The sequence below is a fragment of the Carassius auratus genome, unplaced genomic scaffold (genome assembly GCF_003368295.1).
Source record: "Carassius auratus strain Wakin unplaced genomic scaffold, ASM336829v1 scaf_tig00019525, whole genome shotgun sequence".
Lineage (NCBI taxonomy): Eukaryota > Metazoa > Chordata > Actinopteri > Cypriniformes > Cyprinidae > Carassius > Carassius auratus.
This window is the reverse complement of record NW_020524966.1, coordinates 53,886-78,912: the sequence shown is the minus strand read 5'-3', so window position 1 is coordinate 78,912 and position 25,027 is coordinate 53,886. Positions and strand designations below refer to the sequence as shown.

General features: G+C 39.1%; 1 long non-coding RNA gene across 1 annotated transcript; it reads right to left on the bottom strand.

Moving 5' to 3' along the window:
* Positions 1-492: 492 nt before the first annotated feature.
* Positions 493-2,532, bottom strand: LOC113076270 (uncharacterized). The gene is made up of 3 exons (XR_003281150.1): positions 2,371-2,532; positions 2,105-2,110; positions 493-537 (listed from the first exon to the last, which is right to left on the bottom strand). It is a non-coding gene; the product is annotated as an uncharacterized LOC113076270 (long non-coding RNA).
* Between the last annotated feature and the right edge of the window lie 22,495 nt (positions 2,533-25,027).

Below are 25,027 nucleotides of genomic sequence, written 5' to 3'. Positions count from 1 at the left end.
GGATTAATGCATATTGGAGATGCGAACCGTTTAAAACGATTCAGTTCGATTTGGTGAACTGGTTCAAAAAGATCCGGTTACATAGAGTGATTCGTTCGCGAACCGGATATCACAAACTGCTTTGTTTTGAACTCTCTCACAACAGACACGGAAGTGAAGACAATGCTGAATAAAGTCATAGTTTTTGCTAGTTTTTGGACCAAAATGTAATTTCGATGCTTCAAAAAATTCTAACTGACCCTCTGATGTCACATGGACTACTTTGATGATATTTTTCTTACCTTTCTGGACATGGACAGTGTACCGTACACAGCTTCAATGGAGGGACTGAGGAGATAAATAGAGGTCTCACGGGTTTGGAACGACATGAGGGTGAGTTATTAATGGGTGAACTAATTTTTTGAGTGAACTATCCCTTTAATGAAGGAGGATACATGAGGGTTCAGGCCAGAGTTCTTCCTTTGCACCATCTTCCCACTTCTTTTGATGACCTGGAACTTTGAGGAGCATTTGCTGTTGTCAGGGTTAACATTTAACCTTTACATAACAGAAAAAAAAGTTAGATCATTTGATGTGAAAAATGTCTAACAAAACAACCAAATACTCACAACACAACCAAATACAGAAATGCACTGCAAATGGCACAGACCACAACAGAAATATTTCCAGGGGACCCAATATGCGATGAACCCGGATGGAGAATGTTTAGTACTCAACGTCTACTTTTGTTTTCTTGCAAAAAATACAGAGATTATATGTTTATGACATACAACTTTGTATACAATATACAAAATGTAAAAAGAACATGAGAGTATGATATTAATCTATACATTAGTAACATTGTAAAAAAAAATGGTAATGTTATGTTTAAATAAGTTTCATAGGTAAGAAATGTAAGGTAATGTAGGGTCCAAAGATGAAACAGCTAATTTCAAAGTTGAGACAGACACAGATAAATAAAGCATATTACGAAAACTTTTTTTGTATAAAATGTATTTATTTGCAACAGTTATGTTAACAGCAATAATAAGACATTTATGTCCTAAGAACAGCTAGATACCATGCTGCTTTGTCACGAGAACATCCCAGGTTGTGGGGGAAGTCGTGGCCTAATGGTTAGAGGGTTGGACTCCCAATCGAAGGGTTGTGGGTTCTAGTCTCGGGCCGGACGGAATTGTGGGTGGGGGGAGTGCACGAACAACTCTCTCTCCACCTTCAATACCACGACTTAGGTGCCCTTGAGCAAGGCATCGAACCCCCAACTGCTCCCCGGGCGCCGCAACATAAATGGCTGCCCACTGCTCCGGGTGTGTGCTCACAGTGTGTGTGTGTGTGTGTTCACTGCTCTGTGTGTGTGCATTTTGGATGGGTTAAATGCAGAGCACAAATTCTGAGTATGGGTCACCATACTTGGCTGAATGTCACTTCACTTCACTTCACTTCAGGTTAAACGTTGGCTAAATCCGAAATCGCCCCCTTAACACTCATTTCTACATTAGTACACTAATACAGTTCACTTGAAACAGTGAATGAAAACGAGTGAGTGAATTCGGACAGCCGCTGATCGCGCATTGGATGTACACAGTCAGGTTCGTCACTTATTGGGGTCCCCTGAAAACATTTCCATTGTGTTCTGTGCCATTTGCGGCGCATTTTCGCGAACGAGATTATAATGGTATTCTCCCGATGCTGATGTACAGAACAAGTGTTACATTTGAAGTAGACATATTTTTCTCTTGGTTGTTTAGTTTACTTAACTTTAGATTTATGTGTTTGCAGTAACGTTAAATGTGAGACTGATGGGCGGAGAGGCTTTGGAAAGTGTATGGGCATTCAGGAACTGCACACGAAAACCTTAAGTTCGCCGTGTTTTTTTATGCCCTTTGAAATGATTAATAAAGGTGTATAATGTCTCCACAGAGACGCCAGTGTTTGAACACGACACGAACATTGCGGGTTTTACTCTAGCACTACAAGCATGACGTGCATTTATATGGGGTAATCAGTTAACAGCAAGCGATAAGAGCGAGAAAAAATCCGACTGACTTTAAGCTAAATCCACGAAAGCTTTGTTGTTCGGCTAACAGTTCACATGAACACTCACCAGCTCCTGGAGTGGTCAAACCCAAGACAGAGACCCGTTAATGTCCATATTTTGACGGTGAAACGTTCAGAAAAGGGAAAGAAAGGAAAGAAATATGAATGTTTGCAGTGTCACCACAACTCTCTCTAGCTCTCTTCACAGCATAAATGTGAGGTGACTGCGCGCTGTTCAGTGGCAGTGTTTTTTTTTTTTTTTCAAATATATTTTTTTTAGTTAAACCAAAGATATAATATATTTAAAGTAAAAGTAGTACTATTTGTACACACCTTTGCATCTGACTGGTTCTTTTCGCATCTGTGTATCTTGTTTTCTTCTTTCTCCAAGCGGGAAATAAAACTTGATCTGTGATTGGTCAGGTTTCGCGCTCATATTTTTTATACTGTATTTAGATTTACAGTAAATTAAAAATACTGTATTTTAGTGTCGCCAAGAGGGTATTCCCCAAAATGTAACTTTAAAATACAGTAATATGCTGTATAACTGTCCTACAGTAAAATACAGTTAATTTTAAAGTTAAATACTGTTAAATTTACAGACATTTCTAACAGTGTATGCAGTACACATGCAAACCGCTAATTTGCAGTGTCCACGGGCATGTTGCTGGTGTAACCAAAAGTACCACAGCAAAACCCGAAGAAGAACTGGTTATTCAGAATTATAGCCATGATGGCCGCAAATAAATATCAAAGCATTATTTAAAATAACAAAAAGGAGACAACTACGGAACAAGAAGATATGCCATTATTTCATTCTCCACAAGGACTTATACAATGGCAGATCAACAGATCAAGTCAAGTCACCTTTATTTATATAGTGCTTTAAACAAAATACATTGTGTCAAAGCAACTGAACAACATTCATTAGGAAAACAGTGTGTCAATAATGCAAAATTACAGTTAAAGGCAGTTCATCATTGAAATCAGTAATGTCATCTGTTCAGTTTAAATAGTGTCTGTGCATTTATTTGCAATCAAGTCAATGATATCGCTGTAGATGAAGTGACCCCAACTAAGCAAGCCAGAGGCGATGGCGGCAAGGAACCGAAACTCCATCGGTGACAGAATGGAGAAAAAAACCTTGGGAGAAACCAGGCTCAGTTGGGGGGCCAGTTCTCTTCTGACCAAACAAAACCAGCAGTTCAATTCCAGGCTGCAGCAAAGTCAGATTGTGTCAACGGGTCGTTTGAAACTATAATGCTATGTAGTACAATAAATGACACTTGTTCTTTGCTTTGTTTTATTTTATGTAAGAAGGTGTAACATTAAAATATATTAAAGTGCACATTATAAACACACAACAAACTCAAGTACATACAGAGGAAGGGGTTTCAGCAGACCAATCACAGTACTTGCCGTCCATGTAGAATTGATGCGCTGATATATTTTTGGAGAGGTGTACATCAGGATTTGGTGTAGGGTGTGTGTAGGCTATGGCATAGGTCCGACGCAGAGGTATAAATCAAACTTAAGGGTAGTAAACTCTAAAATGTATATAATGTATATAATGTGTGTAAAAATTTTAGGGTTATGATGTTCGTGGTTCATTTCTGAGGTACTACATGTACTACATGTACATGTCACTGCTATGCTGCAATAAACATCTTCAAGATTTTAAACGCCCTCATCACCTTTTCTTGCAATTAGTTCCTGGAAATATAGCTTTGAAGTGTAAATAGGAAGTTCTAGATCATACAATATTAGGAAGTGATCATTTCCTAATGATGTAATATTGGTATGGAAATATATAAACAAACTAATACAAATAGAACTAGATGGAGAATTCTTAAAGCTCATTGGTGTAAATTTAATGAATTGTGCATTAATGAATTGGTGAAATGTATTACTGAAGATGATATAGACAGCCTGCAGTCACCCGCGGTTATGAGTCATCCAAAAATATTTTTTATGATATTTGGTTCGCAGTCGGTTTAGTCGTTTGAAATAAAGATGCCAATTAAACCTTTGTCAGTTATATAGTACTAGAAAAAAAATTGAAATACATACTGTAGGCCTACACTTTATTGGCTAAATAACTGGCGTGATTATAGAGTGACCACCTGTCCCGCTTTACGTTGTACTGTACAGCAATTTTACCCTTTGTCCCGCCTCACACAAATTGAGCATCTGTCCCGCTTTTTCATTCGACCCTACCTAATAAATACACGGATACGTCCATAGGCGTACTGTTAACTTATGTCCAATAGTTCAGAGGAGAGCAATGAAAGTGTTAGTCAATAGGCTGAGTCATACGTCAGTCAAACTGTTTACCGGTGGACGAATGCCTCCAGTCAACAATCTCAAATTGGAGAGCGCGAGTGGGCTGTTATCAGGTTAAGCAGTCATGGCCAGTATGGCCAAGAAAAAGAGAAGATGCACTTTTAATAGTGAATGGACCACAACATACCCTTGTTTAAGACCTGTAGATGGCAGAGAGAGCTTTTTGCAATTTATGCAAAAGCAGTTTTTCTGTGGGACATGGTGGAGAATACGACGTGAGCGACATGGTGCATGTGAGTACCACAGAAAAAAAGCATGTCATCAAGAAACATGCAAATCAGTGCAATCTTTTTTCAATAAACCAAATGACCCACAGGCTGACAAAGTTTCAGCAGCAGAAGTGACGAGCATTTATCATGCCGCACATCACAAACATTCATATCGTTCTACCGACTGCAGTAACAAGTTATCTCCAGTCATTTTTCCAGATTCTGAAATAGAAACTTTGGTGATATTTTGTGTCAGGTAGTGTCTTAATCTTTTAGTCGGTGGGTTTAAAAAGAAATATAGCCAATATTTTACAGAAAGCTTGAAATGCCTATTCAAACCAAAATAAATGGGCTACTCTCTGATTATGTAATCCATATGAAATGTGCACTTCTCTCTGGTGTTCATGCCGAGTCTGCATTGACAACTTCATCTTAGCAGTGACACAGAAAAAAAACAGTTTATTACTAAACAATTAAATGTCTCCTTGCTAATTTAGACACATTCATAATCATTACCGGTTCTTTGTGGCAAGCTTTATGTGTGCTGTCATAACGCTTATTATCCTGTAGGCTATAGCCTATTTAAGTAATTAAATGAATATAAAGGGGCGACGCATTTACAACTTCTAAAAAAAATGCGGTTCAGGAAGCCTGTCGATTACAATATTTTATTTTTCTTTTTTTTGCGGCCCAAGTTGCAGGCGGGATAGTTGACAACATCAGTCAGGTGTGGGTTTTTACATTGACCTGTGCATCACTGATAGACACATGTTGTACAAGATTAAATGTAATTATTATTAAAGCATTTGAAGAATCCACACTTAAAGCAGAGGGTAAAGGCAGTATCAAGATTCTACCTTAAGCAGTTAAAGAAAGGCATAAGGCATTTAGGGAGCTAAGGAAAACATTAATTCCTACAACTTATTACAAAGGAATCAGGCAAAGGCAAAGAAGATAATTAAGCAAGCTTAAAGAAAATATTTATAAACATTTTGCACTACAGTAGGAAGGGAAACTCTAGTAGGAGAAGTTTGGAATGTCCTTAAAAAGATAATTGGAGTTTATAGATCTCAAAATATAACAGCTTTACTTGATGAAGAGAAAACAACAGTGACTGAAATAGAAAAAGCTGAAATGTTAGAATATGCCTTTCAAAAAGCACATAGTATTGATAATCTAGAATACATTTTAAAGTAACAAGAAGAAGAAACCTAATAGTGAAACAGCTTTAGATGCTACCTTTAAAATTTGGGAACTAAAAAGGGTATTAATCATGGTTGAAGATACTGCACCAGGAAAACACCAAATTTACTATAAGATGATTAAACATATGGATGCAGTATTACTTAAAATATTATTGGATTTCTTTAATAAAATATGGATGGAAGGACAACTGCCTTCATGCTGGAAACAAGCGATCATAGTTCCTATTTTTAAACCAGGAAACAGTTCTTCAAAAGCCAGTAATTATAGACTGATTTCTCTGACATCCAACTTATGCAAATATATGGAGAAAATTATTGTAATTTTGTTACAGAATATCTTAAAAAGCAAATGATTAATAGCACCTTATAAATTTGGCTTTCGACCTGGTAGAGCTACATTATATGCATTAAAAAGACTGAAACTGTTGGGAACTGTCAGAAACTGATATAACGAAAGTGTTATCAGTGAAGGAGGTGTTAGTGGGAGTATTTTTAGGTATTGAAAAGGCATACAATGTGAAGTAGAGAAAAGAATTGAAGGGGAAAAAAACAATTGAAGGAAATAGTAAACTATATGTATATAAACAGCCATTATAAAGGGTTACAAAATGTAAATATTTGGGCATATGGTTTGATTTAGTAAAACGTCAACCAACCTTAAAATTAACTTCAAATAAAATATCAAATATATGGAGCAGAAATGCAATAAAGAATTTAATCTAATGAGATGTCTCATAGGTCAAGAATGGGAGTTCATCATTTATTGTGCACTTATATGATCTGTTTTAGATTATGGATATATTATTTATGGATCTGAATCAAACAGTATGCTTCAGAGATTAGATTTTAATCCAAGCGTGAGCACTGAGATGTATTACAGGTGCAGTTAAAACCACTCCAGTCTCAGCAAGGCAAGTTGAAACCTATGGAAGCTAGATTCCCCCATGTAAAAAAAAAAAGATTCTTTAAGTCATAATAATGAGAAACTTTCTCATAATAATGACTTAACATCTCATAATAGTGAGAAACGTTCTCGCTATACTGACTTAACATCTCATAATGATGAGAAACTTTCTCGTAAAAATGACTTAACATCTTGTAGCTCCATTTCCAAATTACAATATATTCAAAACTCTGCTGCCAGACTACTCACCCACACCAAGCGCTCTGCTCATATTTCCCCAATTCTGCATGATCTTCACTGGCTTCCTGTGGCTTACCATACTAAATTCAAAATTCTCCTTCTCACTTTTAAGTCTCTGCACGGCCTTGCTCCCCCCTACCTCTGTAACCTGCTTCTCCTCTTCACCCCTACTTGCTCTTTACGATCCGCTGATTCCAAACTCCTCGTTGTCCCTCGGCCAGGGGCGATTCTAAGATTTTCATTTTAGGGGGGCTCAGCCCCCAATAAGGGTATGATTAAAAAATTCTATTTGACTATTAGGGTAGGGTTGTATACTACTAACCTCATTGCAATCGTATTCCCTGTATTTCATATATGGGAGTAGGAGTACTGACTGAGCCATATATAACACTGTAAAAAAAAACTAATACAGTTTTTTAGATGTGACCAGTCACTGGAAAATTTTGAATTGGGAATGTAGATTTTTACAATAAAGACTTCCTGATTCAGTATTAGGACATTCATGTTTATCCTTTGATGATACCACAGCTTTTTCTTATGAAATGTACGTGGAAATTGGCAGAAAATTAAAACAACATGAGGGTTCAATGACTGCAATGAATCTTGGGAATACAGTGGTATTGTGTGTGTGAGGCTGTCTGTTCTATTCTCACCTGACTGTTGCTCATTTGCAGACCTACTCCCGCACGACAAAAAAATGTTGTATATCCATCTACAATGAAAAATAAATTATTATATTTTATTATTATTATTATTATTAATTTTTAGCTTTTTAGCCTTTATAATCAACAGTACGGTTGGTTATACATCAAGTCAGCCCCTGGAAATTTATTTCATTTCAAATCATTTAACTAACCAGCTAATATTCATTAAGAATATAGACAAAACATGTATTAATGTAATTGTCTATTGGCAATATGTTTAATCTGTTCTATATTTATTTCTATTTATTAAAAATAACACCATTATCAATTTGCCACTTCTATGAATCAATTACTTTAAAAAAAAAAAAAAAAAAAAATTCACAGATCCCTTTACTCTTACTCTAATATATGTATCATGATACACTAATGATTCATTATTACTTAATACAAAATCATATTTAATAATACAAAACAAAATAACTCCACATGATGTTTCTCTCTCTGTGACATTTAGTGCTTTCAGACAATGATGTGTGTCTTTAATCATTTCTGTGAATGGCTGCATAATGTAATGCCGAAATACACAATAATATGTTTTGAATTTTGAAAAGTAAATTAAAATAAATCATGATCGTTTTCTAAAGTATGTTTTCATGGGTGTTAATCGCTTCATTTTTGTTGGAAGAAAAAACAACTGTCACACCGTGATAAAGGCTGAAGGTGAACGCAGCGAAGACGTATTGGTATTGGATGCGAGAACACACACACACACACACCTTGTACTCTCTGATGTTCGCTCTGCTCGGCGCCCCTGTGGATTGAAAAACGCGCTGAATCCGTGCAGACTCAGATCAGGGGAGGAGCCGGAACTTGATGCAGCTTGCCACCGTCTCAAATGAGTTTTTAAAGGGGACTGAAGCGATCACTATTTAATTAATCAAATAATTTTTTAGGGGGGCTGGACATAAGTTTAGGGGGGCTGAAGCCCCCCTAAAAAGGGCCTAGCGACGCCCCTGCCCTCGGCATCACCTTGCTTCAATGGGGGGCAGATCATTCAGTGTTGTTGCACCCAAAATGTGGAACTCTCTCCCCCGATCACTCCGTTTTGTTAACACTATCTATGAATTTAAATCCATGCTCAAAACACATCTATTTTCTGAATGTTATAGGTCTTAGTAAAAAAAATTTCTCTCTCTCTCTGCTGGTTGCTGCCCCATCTACCCAATTTCTCACTTACTGTACTTGCACTCTCAATTGCCTACTGTTGTTCTGTCTGCTCTTTTTGTCAATTATTCAAGTATTCAACATTTTTTGTACTTAAGTATTGCAAGTAGTCTATTTTAAAATTTACTACTCAAGTACTGAAAGTAAAAGTAGAAGTATTGTGTTATGTAGCTATTAAAGAAAATAGTCAAAAGTTCGAACATATAGTTTTTACCATTTCAAATGATTAACCTAAAGGACAATCACAATTCCTTTGACTGTAACTTCTTGTAAACAAAAAAACGGTTACTAGGGTCAGTTAGCCCAATTTGCAAAATTATGTCATTAATAACTTACCCTCATGTTGTTTCAAACCCATAAGACATCAGAGGGTCATTTAGAATTTTTTGAAGCATCGAAAATACATTTTGGTCCAAAAATAGCAAAAACTACGACTTTATTCAGCATTGTCTTCTCTTCCGTGTCTGTTGTAAGACACTTAAAAACAAAGCAGTTTGTGATATCTGGTTCGCGAACGAATGTAACCGGATCTTTTTGAAACAGTTCACCAAATCGAACTGAATCGTTTTAAACGGTTCGCATCTCCAATACGCATTAATCCACAGATGAATTAAGCTGTTAACTTGTTTAAATTGTCTGACACTCCCTCTGAGTTAAAACAAACAATATACAGGAGTAATTCATTGACTCAAACAGTACACTGACTGATCTGCTGTGAAGAGAGAACTGAAGATGAACACCGAGCCGAGCCAGATAATGACTCTTTCACGAGTCAAGAACCGTTTCTGTCAGACGCGTCCGATTCGTGAACCGAGGAGCTGATGATACTGCGCATGTGTGATTTAGCGTGAAGCAAACCGACACACAGAGCGTCTGAACCAAACTGATTCTTTAGGTGATTGATTCTGAACTGATTCTGTGTTAATGTTATGAGCCCAGGTGCAGTCAACGCCAATGACTCCATTGCGTCGAGCGCAAAAGAATCGGTGAACTGTTTTCTTCAACTGGTTTATTGAATCGAACTGTCAGAAAGAACTAACATTACTGGTCATCCGAGAACCGATGCAACCAGTTCTTGACTCGTGAACGAGTCATTATCTGGCTCGGCTCGGTGTTCATTTCTCTCTTCACAGCAGTTCAGTCAGCACGCGCAGTCTTCTTAATCGCTTGAATCGCTCAGTGATGTGCCAGCTTCATCAAACCTGCCATGCCATCTACAGTTCTGGCAGTGGTTTGTAATGGAATGATTCGTAACATTTTTATAATTGTAACGAGTAACGATGCAGCACATAAAAAAAAAATATTGGAGTACAAGTATTAAACTCAGCGAAAATATGTACTGAAGTAAAAGTGGAAGTAGGAGAAAAAAATAATACTCTAGTAAAGTACAGATACCGCCTTTTAGTACTTAAGTACAGTAGTGAAGTAGTTCTACTTCGTTACTATACATCTCTGCGTAATAATAACTTAACATCTTGTAATAATGAGAAACTTTCTCAAAATAATGTCATAACATCTCTAAATGAGACACTTTCTAGAAATAATGACATATCTTGTAATAATGAGAAACTTTCTCGTAATTATGACTTAATCCACGCATGCCCAAAGTGCATTGTGCACATGCGTTCAGCAAGCAACTGAAGCAAGCCGTGTTGCATAGCATGAAGGACTGTTTTGAATGTAAGTATGCCTGTATAACAACAGCTGAACACTTAAAAGTGTTTAAAAGTAATCACGCTGCATATCATAAGTGTTTACACAGTTTAACGATTGGTTGCATGAACACAAGAGGGGCTAGGTTGTGATTCACGTAGTTGTCATTCCCATTGGTATATATATGGTCGATTACTAAGTTGGCTAAATCTCTTTGATTATCTCGCGTTTATTAATTATTGAACAATAAACACTTAAGTGAAATGTGAGACAAAATACTGGTATGTTTGAATCGCGTGGCGCAAGCTAAACTATATGAGCATGTTTTCACCTGCAGAGCAGGTGCATTTTATCATGGAATGTAGGCTAATCAACAACATAGGGCAGAACATTTTAAATACTGCCCGAACTAAGGGACTGTCCCTAAACTCGATAAAGACCCCAATAAGGCCGGCCATACACTGTGCGATTTTCATTCGATTTTGAGACGAATTCTGACTCGTGCGACTCTTTTTCGGGTCAGGCCGAATTTCAGCATTTTCGTGCGTCGTTTGTCGTGCAGTGTCCGTGCAGTGTACAAGGGTAAACGAGAGGCGATAAGCCTCTCCCGACCAGCAATCGGTTGGTCGGATGGATTTCTGACATGTCAGAAATTTTGGTCGCCTCTCGTGAGGTATCGCTCTATTGAAGCAGGGCTACGAACCGATTTTCCACGTTTCCCTCACTGCGCATGCGTGAAACCATAAACGAAACCATGGTGAAACCTGACACGGCATGTAGTGTGGACTTAAGTGATGGAGGGGCAACTTGTGGAGTTATGACAAAGAAAAATAAAAATTAAAGAGGGGGAAAAACGCCTGCTTACCTCCAGTTCGCATTGCAAAATGGATTGACCATATTGGTGCGTCTAGATATGCCGAGGCCTTTTTTTTCTTTTTCTTTTTTTTTGGGACGTTTCAGCACACATAATTGCGCATATCACCAAAGCAGTGCCTTTATCCCGGGAAAGCATGTTTATTCTGAAACAGCCACAAACATCCGGGTTCTGAGGGATCCTACGTGTTGATTCGGTTGATTTCTCACGTATAGTGTGAGCAAATCGCAACTCGGCAATCAGACCGTACAGTGAGCGCACACAAATCGTGAGCTTTGGCTTTACATCGCATGCGATCTCCCTGTACAGTGTGAGTTGGTACCTTGCCGAAATCGCACAGAAATTGCACAGTGTATGCCCGCCTTAAGGCAGTGTTGAAGCAAGTTCAAAACCAGTTCAGAACAGCCCTATTCTAAACAACGTTTTTAGAGAAAACACAACAAAACATCCGACTATGTGCAAATATAATTAACGACTTAAATCTACACATCACCAGCCATACAAAGTTGACCATGAGTTTACTGTAGTAATTATGGTTTTGATGTACTCTTAATGTGTGTCTGTGTGTGTTCTTTAAATACAATACTGGTAACCAAACTTGTCATATGGGTAAAGGCCTAGAGAGGATAAAAACATATGTATGTCTACAGGATGGATGATCTGAGTTTCTGCGAATGAGGAATGTTCCAAAGGAAACTGCTGAGAAACTGGAACAAGAAAAGGTGAGACAATGCAGCTGGACAAAAAAGTGGCACAGATGAAGGACTGCAGGGCAGGCCTTTAGGATTATACATTATGGTTTCTTGGTAATTTATATTTTCTTTAGTTGCATTTAAGTTAATTTAGTACACCTAGGCCCTGTTTCACAGACAGGGCTTAGACAAAGCCAGAATTAGGCCTTATGGTGCATTCATGTCCTCCTGGAAAGTTTGTATTTGCAAGGTGGGAGGTCGCTTCGTTCAAGTCACTTTCATTGGAGTAAGATGTCAGAGTACTTTCTCTTAATTAATTACACAAAAATACAGCAACATGTTTTTAAAATCTACTTCGAAAAAATAAGGAATAATTAATGTGCATCGGGTCTGTTTTTTATTTATTTATTTATTTATTATGTTTTTAATTCATTTACGAAGATACTGTAAACTTTGTTACATATTATATTGGTATATTATAATGTTATGATATTCTGTGCAGGCAATCAGCTTACTTTGCTCTAAATAGAAAATTCTAGAAATATCACTGCTAAATACCTTTAAGTATTGTGTGTATTGTGGTACATTGGGTCAGTTAAAACAGCTCAACATGCATTTTAGTCTGAGACTAGCTTTGTCTGTGAAACCAGAGGTTGGAAACCATCTTGTCTGCCCCGGATATCTTTTCGCTAAGAACATTAGAACTATCACAAAGTTAATTTTATTATTATATATAGTAAACACTTTAATTCTTCTATCAGCCAAAGAGGTAGACAGAGGCAGCGGAAGAGGCAAGAAGCAAAAGAGAAAGAGCTAAAAATAAGCCGTCTATTAAATAATCTTAATTTGAATTAATCTCACCAGCACAAATTAAAAAAGCCTTATTATACTTAAGCAACAGTGATGAAAAACGTATGCTTCACAAGTCACAAGTCACCTTTATTTATATAGCGCTTTAAACCAAATACATTGTGTCAAAGCAACTGAACAACATTCATTAGGAAAATAGTGTGTAAATACAAAATGACAGTTAAAGGCAGTTCATCATTGAATTCAGAGATGTCATCTCTGTTCAGTTTAAATAGTGTCTGTGCATTTATTTGTAATCAAGTCAACGATATAGCTGTAGATGAAGTGACCCCAACTAAGCAAGCATGAGGCGACATCGGTGACAGAATGGAGAAAAAATCCTTGGGAGAAACCAGGCTCAGTTGGGGGGCCAGTTCTCCTCTGACCAGACGAAACCAGCAGTTCAATTCCAGGCTGCAGCAAAGTCGTATAGTGCAGAAGAATCATCTGTTTCCTGTGGTCTTGTCCTGGTGGTCATCTGAGACAAGGTCTTTACAGGGGCTCTAGTTGTCCTGGTCTCCACTGTCTTTCAGGGATGTCGAGGTGCTTACTAGGTGCTGATCCACCATCTGGTCTGGATACGTACTGGATCCGGGTGACTGCAGTGACCCTCTGATCTGGATACAGACTGGATCTGGTGGCTACGGTGACCTCGGAATAAGAGTGAAACAGACTAATATTAGCGTAGATGCCATTCTTCTAATGATATAGCAAGTACCATCAGGTGTTATGGGAAGTGTTCCCGGTTCCGGTTTACCTAATTAATGCAGCCTAAACATCCTTTAAAGGATTTGGATATTAAAAACTAGAGTTGGGTCCGAGTCCACCTTTGTCGAGTACGAGTCAAGACCAAGTCCACAAACATCGAGTCCAAGTCCGAGTCCGAGTCCAAAAGGGGCCGAGTTGGACTCAAGTCCGAGTTCTTAAAGGCCGAGTCCGAGTCGAGTCCGCCCGAGTCCAGAAAGTAATTAAATTAAAAAAGAGTATAAATTGGTATTGTACATTTTTACATTCTATTAATATTTTAACCTTTCAACCCATTAAACCAATGGCAATATAAAAATGTAATAAAAAAAATACCACTGTTACATCTAGTCATTGCCATTGAACATTTTTATTTTATGTCAACCGAACTAGTTTCCTATCAAAAAAGTTTTCAAAGGTTTTATTGTATTACAAGTGCATGAAAATACAAATGAACCTATTTTATTATTGTATCACACTATATTGTCCTCCAGTTAAAGATGACATTTCAGTTATTTAATGCCTCTCCCCCACATTTGACAGAGGTAAAGTGCAGCCAATGAGGAGATCCTTAATGATGGCATTATGAATTTCATGTTGTCTTGGAGAACTTGCATCATAAAGTTGCATTGCTTGTTTGGTCAGTTCTGGTCTTGCAAATCCTGCAATGCTGAGCTGTGCAGCATCTGTTGGTTGCTGCTGCTGTCTTTGGTACTCGGTTGCATCGGTTTTCGGATCACCAGCACACTGAACCGAAAACCGTTTCTTTCGGAGGCGTCCGATTTGAGAACCGATGAACTGATGATACTGCGCATGCGTGTAATTTTTTCAAGTATTTTGTTAAACATCGGAAAGTGTGATAAAACTATAAAAAAAAATATATATATATATATATACGTTTTTTTTTTTTTAAGATAGGGGCTACATGTTTCTAATCTGTATATTGTAGATTATGTATGGGCCAAAGGGGTTTTCAGGGAAGTTAGACAATAATTAAGACTCTAAAGACATGTTTAATATGAATAAGGGATGATTTATGAAATATCTGTACTGTATTTATAGTTAATGATGACAGATTCACAAACTGAGTTTGTAGTAAACAGAACATGAACACGAGTAGAGCAGCTGATGATACTGAACTGCAGCACGTGCCGGTGTCCTGACATTTTATCCTACCCTGTCAGATTTTCCTACCCGGGTTTTGAGCGATTCGCGTTCCCGAGTCAAGAACCGGTTGTATCAGTTTTCAGATCATCAGTAAACTGAACCGAAAACCGTTTCTTTCGGACGCGTCCGATTCGAGAACCGAGGAGCTGATGATACTGCGCATTCGTGATTCAGCATGAAGCCGAATGACTCACAGCGCGTCTGAACCGAACTGATTCTTTTGGTGATTGATTCTGAACTGATTTTGTGCTAATGTAATGAGTGCGGGTAAACCGAGGGCTTGAATGAACGGCACTCTGACGAAACGTAAGTTCATTTAATAACAAATAAATCGCAATGGATTATGTATCCGGTGAACTGTTTTTTTTTTTCAACCGGTTTATTGAATCAAACCGTCCGAAAGAACCGGTTCGCGGAAAAGAATCGAACTTCCCATCACTAATCCACATTGATATCCAGTGAGTGGTGCGTGTGTTTCGTCTGCAAGCAGGAGACTTCTGCCTGCCGGTGTGGTGCAGTAAAATGACAGAAGGGGAGACATTCATTAATTTATCATTTCAATTTTATGCTGGTTTTATTGTTACACGTGACGCGGACTCGACTGTACTCGGAATATTTTCCGAGTCCAAAATGTTCAAGTCCATGTAAGTCCGAGTACAAATTCACCCGAGTGCGTGACAAGTCCGAGTTCATTCAAAATTGGACTCGAGTCCGGACTCGAGTCCGAGTCCAAGTTCGAGTACCCCAACTCTATTAAAAACATTAGTATGTTATGTGTAAGCCAGGTTATAGAGATGGGTCAGAGTGTGTCTGACTCTTGCTTTAATGATAAACAAACATTATCCTTTGATGATAAAATTTTTCAAGGTGGAGGTGTTCATTTCTAAATTAAATAAAATGATAGAAATGGGTGTATATAGAGAGATAAAGATATAAAATAGCATAAATTAAGTACAACACATCTGTATTTTTCCTCTCTTGAAGCCGCACATGCACACAGGTTACTATAAGAAATCTAAGAATACTTTTGTCTTTATGTTCATTTAAGACTAACTCATTTAAGACTGGTCTTATGAGGATACTCAACAAAACTGACATTTAGGCATAATTCCTAGTCAACACATTGATCTCTCTATATGATCACAATGTGAGGTCACAGTGAGTTAAAAGTGTAATCGCTCAGTGCACTCACTGTTACGCCCTTATAAGGGAGCAACAATGAAGGAGGAGAAAGTGCTTTCGGGGGTTACAATTCTCTTTATTTTCACATTCTCCATAACAGATACCATCTATAAAACTCTCGTAATACGCTGCAACGCCGATCAACATCACGGTCCTGGCCAGGGATCGATGTGACTGAAAGGAACGCTCCCAAAGGATGCCCAACAGGAAGCTCTTATGGATAGGCACACCTGTGCACCAGTGAATCTAATCCACCTGATTACCACACAACTCCGCAGCGCTCCTGTAGGGGAAGCACAAACGCACACCACACACGGCAGAGAAGATAGAGTACAGCCGTGACACTCACTGTGTGCTCATATTATGGCCACAATGTGAGTCACCCCAGCTAGGACTCCAATATCCCTCATAGGTAAAATTTTGGTTGAATATTGGGAGAAACAGTCGAGCGACAGAGAAGGACAGCAGCTTGTGAGTGTTTAGTGTCATTTTCTCATTAGACTACTGTGTGATTGTCACTGCTAGGAAAGTTTTTGGTTTAAATTGTGTGTGTCTGACCCTGGTAAATACGTGCTGAAAGTGGCGCTTGGTTTTGCGTTTGCTTATCGCGGGACTGCCCAGTTTCGATCTGCTAAATAGTGAGGCGTGGCCAGCTGACTTCAATCACAGGTAATCAGGCAAATACAAAAGCGGCAGGTTTCACCGCGGCAGCGGTTGCGGCAGCCCTCGTGTGAAGACGGACGAGTGTTAAGGCAATCGACTCTACCTGCGCACCTCCACTGAGCAAGGACACAGACAGGGCACTTGAGTATTGCTTTTCTCTTTCTTTACTTTTTGTATAGCTTGTTCTCAAATATCTCTTACACTTGTAGTCACTATGTGCTTTCAGATCTCTACTATCACTACTAACACTCGGAGAGCACGCTATGTACATCGCAGGAAGGCCTGTCTGACAAACCTACGCCATGTCCCTCTGACCTCTACTACTACGCTCTCTATTCCAGTTGGTCTCTGGAACTGCCAGTCTGCAGTTAACAAAGCAGACTTAATTTCTTCTATTGCTAGTCATTCCGGTCTCAACCTCATGGCACTGACAGAGACTTGGATCAAACCTGAAGATACTGCCACCCCTGCAGCCCTCTCCACTAATTTCACTTGTTCCCACACTCCTCGTACCACTGGGAGGGGTGGAGGTATGGGTCTCCTTATATCCAAAGAATGGAAATTTGATCTTCAGCCATCACCTACAGGTACTGGTTCATTTGAATCACATGCCATTACTGTAACCCACCCTGTTAAAATCCACTTTGTGGTCATTTATCGTCCCCCAGGTCAACTGGGAAACTTCTTGGAGGAGTTGGATGTGCTGCTATCAAACTTTCCTGAAGATGGTACTCCTCTGGTACTGCTTGGTGACTTCAACATCCACCTAGATAAACCCCAGGCTGCTGACTTCAAAACTCTGCTCACCTCATTTGATCTCAAGCTAGTGTCTACTACAGCGACTCACAAATCAGGCAACCAACTGGACCTCATCTACACGTGCTGTTGCTCTGTGGACACCTCTTCAGTTGCTCCACTGCACAACTCTGACCACTTCCTCATTACTGCTAACCTAGCACTTACTCCTGAAGTGGCACACACTCCAACGCAGGTCACCTTTCAACGGAACCTACGCTCAGTCTCTCATCTCGCCTATCTGCTGTGGTTTCATCCTCACTTCCTCCACTCTCTCAGTTTTCTGCTCTGGACACGAACAGTGCTACGGACACTCTTTGCTCCACTTAAACATCTTGCTTGGATAACTTTTGCCCACTGTTGTCTAGACCAGCACGCACTGCCCCATCTGCCCCCTGGCTGTCCGAGGTTCTCCGTGAACATCGCTCTAAACTCAGGGCTGCAGAGAGGAAATGGCAGGAATAAAAAAAACTCTACTGACCTCAGTGTGTATCAATCTCTCCTCTCTTCCTTCTCTGCAAATGTCTTCACGGCTAAAACATCCTACTACCGCAACAAAAATTAACAGCTGCTGTGATGCTCGGACACTCTTCAAGACTTTCTCTTCTCTTCTTAATCCGCCGCCTCCACCTCCTCCATTGACTCTTGCAGGGGACGACTTTGCAGCTTTCTTCACAAATAAGTCAAGATCCATCAGTGACCAATTCTCCACACTGCAGACTGAGGACAACTTCACAATGACCGACACACACTCTTTTTCCTTCTTCTCCCCACTCTCAGAGATGGACGTCTCCAAAATTCTCCTGTCCAATCAACCTACTACTTGTCCACTTGATCCGATCCCCACTCACCTCCTTCAAGCGATCTCTTCTTCAGTCATACCTTCACTTACTCACATTATCAACTCCTCTCTTCACTCTGGAACATTTCCCTTAGCATTCAAGCAGGCTCGGGTAAGCCCACTGCTCAAGAAACCATCTCTAAATCCAACGCTTCTTGAAAACTACAGACCGGTATCCCTTCTTCCATTCATTGCAAAGACACTTGAGCAAGCTGTGTTCAACCAGCTTTCTATGTTCCTTGTACAGAACAACCTCCTGGACAGCAACCAATCTGGCTTCAAAAGTGGCCACTCAACTGAGACTGCTCTGCTCTCGGTTACTGAAGCCCTGCGACTAGCAAGAGCAGCTTCATAATCCTCGGGAACTCATCTTACTGGACCTGTCTGCTGCTTTTGACACTGTTAATCACCAGATTCTCCTGTCCACCCTCAGATAGATGGGCATCTCTGGAACTGCTCTCCTGTGGGTTAAGTCCTACCTCTCTGACAGATCCTTCAGTGTGTCTTGGAGGGGTGATGTTTCAAAGTCACACCACCTTGCTACTGGGGTTCCTCAAGGCTCAGTACTTGGACCACTTCTCTTCTCCATCTACATGACATCTTTAGGATCTGTCATTCAGAAGCATGGCTTTTCTTATCACTGCTACGCTGATGAAACCCAACTCTACTTCTCATTCCAGCCAGATGACCCGACGGTAGCTGCTCGCATTTCAGCCTGTCTGAGTGACATTTCTAGCTGGATGAATGACCATCACCTTCAGCTTAACCTTACGAAGACTGAACTCCTGGTGATTCCAGCTAACCCATTGCTTCATCACAACTTCTCTATACAGCTGGGCTCGTCAACCATAACTCCTTCGAGGACAGCCAGAAACCTAGGAGTTGTGATGGATCATCAGTTAAGCTTCACAGACCACATTGCTACAACGACCTGGTCCTGCAGGTTTGCCTTATACAACATTAGGAAGATTAGACCCTTCCTGTCAGAGCAAGCAACCCAACTTCTTGTCCAAGCTCTTGTTCTCTCCAGACTGGACTATTGTAATGCTCTCCTGGCGGGCCTTCCTGCATGTACTGTCAAGCCTCTGCAAATGATCCAGAATTCAGCAGCGAGGGTTGTCTTCAATGAGCCAAAAAAAGCTCACATTACTCCTCTCCTCATCAGGTTACACTGGCTACCAGTAGCCGCTCGCATCAAATCCAAGGTACTGATGCTTGCCTACAAGACGACCACTGGCACGGCACCAACTTACCTAAACTCACTGGTTAAATCTCATGTGCCCTCCAGAAGTTTGCGCTCTGCAAGTGAACGATGCCTTGTGGTGCCATCCCAAAGAAGTTCAAAAACACTCTCATGGACCTTTTCCTGGACTGTGCCCAGGTGGTGGAATGACCTCCCAATCTCAATTCGTACAGCTGAGTCTTTACTCATTTTCAAGAAACATCTAAAGACTCATCTTTTTCGCCTGCACTTAATCAACTAACACCAGCACTTTTCCTTTTCTTGTCTTTTCATTTAATAATAATAAAAAAAAATATATACATGTGTGTATATATATATATATATATATATATATATATATATATATATATATATATAGTTGACCTGACTGCTTCTATTGTTCTCATTTGTAAGTCGCTTTAGATAAAAGCGTCAGCTAAATGATTAAATGTAAATGTAAATGTGAATATGAAATTTGGGTTGACGTTCTGAACATCTGATGTCAGGCTCCAACTTCAGTAAACAACTCCACAAACAGCATTACCAGCTTTACTTATTACAAACCAGATTTACTTGTCATGTGTACAAAAGTCCTTATTGAGATTAACAGAGGTTAAGATGTTGATGATTTATTAATTCCTTACATTTAATTCCTTACAATTAACAAATCAACAAATCAAATCATAGACAAACTTTAAGCAGCAAGGAGTGTTCGTTCGTCTTCCGGGCTGCTGCGGAATCGCGCGGTATTTGAAAGGTTTAACAAAGCAATGTTTCAGGATTCGTCTTCCTCGTGTGGAGAGGCGAATAGGCAAATAAACTTAGTAATGAAAAGAAACAAAAACAACGGAAATGAAAGCTCCCGAAGGAGCCATGAGAACAGCTGTCCTCTCAGCCGCCGTGCTGAGAGGGACGGCGATAGGAGCGCGGACCGAGGCCGCGCAGAAGGACGAGCAGGGTCAGAGAAAAACGGCAAGAGCAAAGAGAGGGAGGAACTTCCTGGGTCAGCTCTTATGGCTTGAAATGGTTCACGCCTCTCTTCGCGTGAACAACCAATGAACGTCCGCAATCTGAAGTGGGAAAAAGTTCCTTTGTCTCTGTGGAAACACCCACCCTAATAAATTAGGGCTCATCAGATTTCAGCAGTGATACTCTAGCAAGTTCGTAATTCCTACATTATTAAAGATTACTACATTTTTCATTAATTTGCTTTATATAAGTGAGTCCGTCAAAACATGACGATTAAATAGATATGAAAAATAACATATATAAAGGATCAAAACATGAAGTTACATTCAAATGCAGAATTACACACATTTAAAGTTTGATTAACACACGATATAAACTGCAGATACTCCAATTTATATGGGGAAGCATCTAATGCACCAAAAAGCAATACTTAATACATTGAGAATACATTTGAGTAGATTTTACTATTCTCTTTTCTAAGAGTTAGCTTTCCTGTCCTGTTTCCCAGTGGGATCATAAAGTTTTATGAGCTGGTCAGGGGTAGGGTTACAGAATCATGATTGTTATATGAGAACATTAAAATTAGGATAAACATTTCCAAAGTATAAGCTAGCAACTTATACTCTTCACATTACAAGGATTAACCATTTTATGCAACGCACAAACATATTAAAAATACATATTATTAAGGACTTTATCATTAAGAAAAGTTTGTGTGTGTGCTTAGGAATGTGGGGAGTTTCATTTCTCCTTTGAGGCTCGCCCACGTGATTATGGAATTTCTTGTCGTAAATAATTTAAATCCAGCCAGGCTGGCGCCAGGCCAGGCATTTAGTTTAAAAAGGTTTCATTTTATATGCCTGAATTCAACCCATGCATCGATGACTTGCATATCCATTACACAATGAAGGGTTTTAAAACTTAATGTACACAGATTTTGTTTTTAATATTAAATACTCTGCATTAAAATTTTAAATGCTACAGGATCTCATGCCGTATAAATCCAGAATTTTTATGATCATGTAAAATTGATACTAGAGACTATTCCCCGGATGAAATAAGGCCACTACTATCTTTATTATCAACATGTAGCAAACATACTTGATCACATTTTCTCTGGCTATAGCAAACACTTACAGAAATCAAAGAAAAACTAACATAGTTAGCATAAAGAGCCCAACTAAAGCAAACACTTTCCTCTACAATGGTGACTTAACCAAACTATTACATTCAAACAAACTTATTTTAAAAGGTTCAGTCCTGTGTCTGCTGGGAAACTTTCCGCTAAAACTTTACAAGAATGTTAGGGGATAATGTTCTATCAATGTTTAAAATGTTGTGTTGAGTGTTATCTTTGCTTTTATTAGAACATTCAGGTAACAAAAATAAAATTAGCTAAAGAAAACATTAAAAGAACATAACATAATGCTCCCAAAACATTCATAGAACAATAGCATGTATAGCTGGGATGTGCTCATAATGTGGTCATAGTTTGAGCACACAGTGAGTGCGCTGTGAGGTTACACTTTGAGATCACTGTGAACTCAGATTGCTGATGTTGTGACCACATGGTGACATCACTGTACAATCAACGTGTTGTGTGTTATTGTTCGTTCAAGTGCGAAAGATAACTCTATTCTGTTGCAGGATACAGGCACGCATCTTTATGTGCTGTCAGGACATTATCAGGCAGTGCGTTCTCTTGAATGTTTTAAAAGTATTTGTATAAATAATAGCATGGTCATGTAATGTAATGCTAGCTAAATGACGATAGAAAAAACAGATGCTGCGGTAAATATTTTAGTGCATTAAACTGGACAAAAATTTATCTTATGCGTTAACATTGACAGCACTAATGTCTATATATATATATATATAAATATAATGACAGATGAACAGCTAAAGACATACTTTCCATCATATGGTGATCGTTTGGCCATTTTGGGATTTTGTAGACAGAAATCCAGTAACAGGAGTGATCCCAATAACAGGAAATCAAAACTTTTTGAGTGATTAAAATATAAAATATTAAAAACAATTGACAAGTCAACAACACACAGCAAAGAATGCTCAGAAGACTGTGAGAAAGGTAGAATTAAGGGGGTCGCACACCGGACAAGAAGCGCAGCGCCGCGTCCCGTCGCACCACGTCTTTAAAATTCAAACACATTATTCTCTATGAGTGTACACACACCGGCGGCGCCATTCGGCGTGTGTCCGCGGCACCCAGCTACGACTCAGAACGCTGTTCAAATTTCTGCCGCGCCACAAAGCGCCATCTGCATAGTTTTATATTAAAAAACCCAGATGTTATAATCTGAAACTGAAATTAAAATACAGTACACTTGTTTCATTCAAATAAAACATTACAAAGTGTTTGGTTACGTTTTCAGCTGCACAGTTGCCTAGACAACAGATACAACAAAACAATAACAGACTTATTATAATAACACAGATTCTTTTCATTAATTAACGTTCAAAACTTTTATCAATTAAAATCATATATTTAAAATAATAATAATAGATGAAGTTAAAACTCTCCCATCTTGCTGCGAAATTGAGCTCACGCATATAGAATGTGTGCGTCCGGTGTGCGATACCTTGAGTTTTCCTACATGTGGCGCGATGCAGCGCTTCTCGTCCGGTGTACGACCGCCTTTAGGATGGATGACTTACGATACAGAAAATTAAGTCTTTAAACAAGTGAGAACAAGAAGGGGTGGTGGCACATGAAAAGTTGATGTATCAAAAGAATACATTCTGATTTGATTCAGCAAGCCGTCACGCTGTTTTTTTTTTTTTTTTCAAATGAAAAAGCCCTGAGGGAGACATCACTGAGTTTGATGTATATTTAAAGGATTACACAGAAATGTCTATTGATGAAGACATTACAGTTGGAAAACTCTATCCAGACACCAGGTTGCCACTTTTACGGTTCTACCTCACAACAAAGAAGAGAAGTAACTCTGGCTCACATATGCAACAGGAAATAGATGTGGCTTTCACTACAGGAGAACTGAACAGTCCCCCCCCCCCCCCCTTGAAAGATGCCTTTCCTTTATTCAACAGAGATGATTTCCTCCACCCTAGATACGAATGCTTTGGATGACAGCAACACTGTCACATTTGTCACTGGAAACACTGGAGACATTTTTAATGTGGATGAACAAATTTTTTATGATATATTACCTCTCTTGCCTCTGAGCACTATTGCACATAGTGAACAAATAAAAAGGATCTTAGTTGTCCAACGTGGTCATGTCCTCCTAGAACTCATTGCTCATTTTTTGGATGAAAGTGTGTTAGGGTGTGAAATAAAAATTCAAATTATTGCACCAGATGGAAAACTTGAGAGGGGCCATGATGGAGGAAGAGTTGTGAAAGACTGTCTTTCTGAGTTTTGGAATGAGTTTTATGAACAGTGCACTATGAGCAGCTCTTTCAAGGTGCCTTTCCTTTGGCATGATTTTGGACAAATGCACTGGGAAAGTGAAGGCCGTATAATTGCCTTTGGATGGAAAAAGGAAAAGTACCTACCTGTGAAAATAGCTCCCGTAATCCTGGAGCAGGCCACTTTTAGAAGTGCGAAAAGCGATGTCATTGAGAATTTACTGAGATTTGTTCCAGAATCAGAACAAGCAATTTTTGAAGCCTGGCGATCTGACTTCAACACTGTTGACAAAAAAAAACTGCTTGAGGTTTTGGATGGCCATAGTTATCATAAAACTCCAACAGAGAACAATGCAAAGGAAATCTTACAAGAACTTGCCCACAAATAACTGATTCAAGAGCCTGCCTTTGTCATTGAGCAGCGGGCAAACAGGCTCTTTCTTTCCCAGAGAACATAAATACCCAGCAAAGGTATTTAACCGCTTACCTTAGGGAATCTGGCACACAAAATCTGTCTTGGTTTCCTAGATTCTGCACTGGTTCTGAGCTTTTTTGGGAAACACCTATCATCAATAACTTCACACAAGTTTAAGGCTTCCAACGACGCCCAGTTGCACACACTTGTGGTTGTGTCTTGGAGCTGTCTGTTTTCTGTGACAGTTATCCTGAATTCAGATCCGAAATTAACAAAGTCTTAGAGTGCAACGTGTGGGTGATGGACTTTATCTAATTAATGAAGTTAGAAAAGACTACTGCATGTAAATGTAAGACTGTAGTCTTTGTAAATTCACATTATGTACCGTACCACTATAAAAGTTGTCTTGCATTATGCACTGTTTTTTTAAACTGTTGTTTCTGAATTGTTTGAATGTACATGCAGCTGTAATGTTCATTTTAAAAAAGTTTTGTAACTATTATAATGTGGCAATGTTATTGTCAATTGTAGGGTTGCCACCCATCCCTTAAAATACGGAATCGCACCGTATTTGAGAATAAAATAGCGCGTCCCGTTTTGAATCAATACGGGACGGGGTTTGTCCCGTATTTTCGGAGTTGTCTTCAATGCAGCATCCCATGCAGATCATCCCACCGGCATTCTGTGAAGACTCGTCATTTTCTGCACCTGATTGGGTAATACTCGCTGCCATCGTTGGATTGATTGGTTTGTTTCAGGTTTACG